This window comes from Arachis ipaensis, chromosome B05 (assembly GCF_000816755.2).
Source record: "Arachis ipaensis cultivar K30076 chromosome B05, Araip1.1, whole genome shotgun sequence".
In the NCBI taxonomy this organism is placed as follows: domain Eukaryota; kingdom Viridiplantae; phylum Streptophyta; class Magnoliopsida; order Fabales; family Fabaceae; genus Arachis; species Arachis ipaensis.
Window position 1 is genome coordinate 126,095,328 of NC_029789.2, and position 3,209 is coordinate 126,098,536.

The 3,209-nt window shown below is 34.0% G+C and overlaps 1 long non-coding RNA gene across 1 annotated transcript; it reads left to right on the forward strand.

Annotated features, from left to right (window-relative positions):
* Nucleotides 596-2,995, forward strand: LOC110272321. The gene is made up of 5 exons (XR_002363535.1): nt 596-932; nt 1,682-1,800; nt 1,891-1,964; nt 2,033-2,089; nt 2,413-2,995. It is a non-coding gene; the product is annotated as an uncharacterized LOC110272321 (long non-coding RNA).

The following is a 3,209-nucleotide window of genomic DNA, read 5'->3' on the forward strand; positions in this document are numbered from 1 at the left end:
ATAAATGCCACATGCTCGAGCCCAGCTCTTTAAAGAAGTGGCTTCGCAAGCACGCTTGAAAACATAAATAACTGTACCTTTTGCTAATGCCTACTTGAAATGAGTTCTTTGTCTAGTTGATATATAGAAAGTGTTCGTCACCTTGCAGAAAATCCAGTTTCATTATTGCACACTCAGTACTAATTTATATTAAAAAAAAAAAAAACTCAATTCACATAGTTCAAATTTCATGAGTGTTGTCTAATGGTATGAGATTACTCACTTTTCTTTTACTGGTTAAATGTTGAGCAAATTTTAATAAAAGTGCTGACTCCATATATAGACTTTCTCTTATAGAAATACCCCTACGTTTTATTTTGTTTCCGTTTTGTCCCACAAGTTTTCGATTTGCATCAAATATACTCATGGCGGCTAATTTTTCAAAAAACTTAGGACCAATTCAACAACAATTTTATAAAAACAACCTTTAACACAAAGCAAATCGAACATAATTGTCATGCATTCACTACACCAAATTGGCCAAATAACTACACTTAATTTGTGACCCTTATTTTAAGGGTCTTTATTAATCAACATTGTGACATTTATACTCTTAATTTTTAAACTGTCACCGACTCTATATCTCTCTCACTCTTTTTCTTTTTTTTTTTAATTTTTAATTTTTTCTAAAATTGTATTCACTGTCTCACTACTGTTTCAGATGAGATGAGATGAGATGAGAAATAGAGAAAGTCACGCAACAACCTTCACCATGCTACAGTTCGCCGTTCGTCGTTCGTCGTTGTGAATCGCGTTGGACGTTCACCGTTCGTTGTTCACCGTTCACCGTTCGCTGTCCCCCGCGTCGTCCTTTCTCTTCCCCTCTAGTGCAAACCTTAATTCCTCATCCATCGACATTTTTTCTCTTCCAACCTCAATACTAAACACTGATGGTGAGTATTTAATTGTTCTTCTACTATACTTTTTACCCCTGCAATTCCTTTGTTGTTGCTTAATGTTTGTTGTGCTGAAGTTGTTGCAATTGTTTGATCTTGGTGCTCTATTTTGTTGCAATTTATCGTAATGATTATATCCTCATGTTCATATTTGCTATTTTCTTTGAATTCTCTTATTTCTTTTTTTCGCACTCAACATGTTCGATGAAATGCTTCAACTAGATTTCTTTGAATTTTCTCTTTATTATTTCTTCTCTTGATTTCTTTGATATTTTTGTGCCTTGATGACATCATGAATTGGTTAGTACTCTTCTTGAATTATGCAAATTGCTACACTAGAAATGGAAAAGCTAATTAGCTAAAAATGCTAATTGGAATAAAATATAAGTAAACTATCTTAAGCTCTAAGAAGTTATAAGTCATACTAGGCGCTGAATTTAGAAAATTAAAGGTGTTGAATTCTTTTTCTATTCACAACATATTAAAAGCATTTGAATGGTAGTTAAAACTCAAATTTGTCGGCCAAATGTATATGGCTATATCAACTATCAAGTTAGTCTTATACAGAGTTTGATTCTTTATCATTGAGTAGATTGCTTGATGTCTAAAATGGATATCAGTTTAATTCTTCAACGTATCTTGGAATACCAACTTGATCTTTAATTGAATTATGTCTATTATTAATGATTTACGAATTTGCTCTAACTTGATATAATTATGTTTTTCTACATAATGCTATATTACAGACTGAGCTCAAAGTGGTTTGAAATGAAAGCTGAATGATGTCTTGTAGGAGTCTATTGTGCTTTTCTTCTTGCTTGCTATGACTACAATAACGAAGAACTTCAAAGTATTTGTAAGATTGGTGAGTGATCGGATGTTGTTAAGTAACTGTTGAGTTCCTTTGTTTCTTAAAATTAATTGTCTTATATTTTGAAATTTTTACTCTGAGTAGGAACGGGATTTACTGAAGACGTGCTCGAAGCGCGTTTTAAAAGTCTTGGTTCTCAAGTGATTCCTGAGCCAAAGGTACCTCCATTTCTTGTTCCTCTTTGAACCTGGTTTGAATCCTGCCTAATATTACTAGTGATTTTCAGTCATACTATCGATATGGAAATACAATGAAGCCTGATGTCTGGCTTGAAACTAGTGAGGTAAGAGTGTCGTATGCCCTTGGTAATTTTGTTCTTGTTCTTTAGTTCTGTCAACGAATTGTCATTTGCCTCTTGATTTTTGGAATACTGCACACTTCTTTCTATTGCTTAAATGGAAGATATGAGGTCATTTTCTATTAGTGTACTGTTGTTTGTCTCTGTTGCATAGAAAACAGAATTTGGAATCTTTCCTTTTTTTTTTGAGGGATGTGTCGGATCACCTATAGAGATTGTAACTATTCTTCTAGTCTCCCTTTCCTATTTTGTACTATTCATGTCCTGTGCTGGTAGCTAATCGAGATTCTTTTTCACTCTTTGGACAGGTTGAAGCAATGTTTATCTGTGTTCTTTGAGCACTACCTATGTCTCTGTGCTAATCATAAGGCAAGCATAGTGACAAATCATATCTTTGGTGCTGTAAATTAAATATCATTCTTTATTTTTTGCTTAACTTTTAAATGTTGTGACTAATGCCCTGGTTATTGTTTCAATAATGCAGAGTTGCATATCCAAGGCTTTCATTCCAGTAATGCATTCAATGTGGCCAGGAATTTTTGGGATTTCAGAATGATCTCCTTTTATGGTGTCCCAGATGCGTAAGCGTGCAGTTCAAGCTTCACGTTTTATGCTGTAGATGATGCAGGCTCCCTTATATATTAAAGAGACTCAACCAGAGAGTGAAAATGGAAGTACAGAAATGCCACAAGTCATTGATAGTTATGTAGAGGTTCTATGTGATTGTAGTGAGGAGGGTCTTGCACTACGCATTGCCAAGTATATAACTAAGAAGTGTATATAATATAGAATAATCCTTGGTTGCTTCTTGAATCTTGATCAGGGTAGTTGGAAACCATCTTTTGTTTGTTATTGGTCTAAGCTTTACTAATCCATCATATGATGCTGCCTTAGAGCCAACAGTTCCAGTCTTTACATTTCTCTTTTCCGTAATCATGGGGTCAGTTTCTCTCTTACTCTTTCCTATATATTTCTGTATGTTTTTACAATTTTCCATACAATTTTTCAACTCATTCATGCAGCATATAAAAAGTGAACTTGCTAAGGTATGAAGGTGTGGCAAAAATTGAAGCATCACATGGTTAACCTTATTCGCAAATTGAAA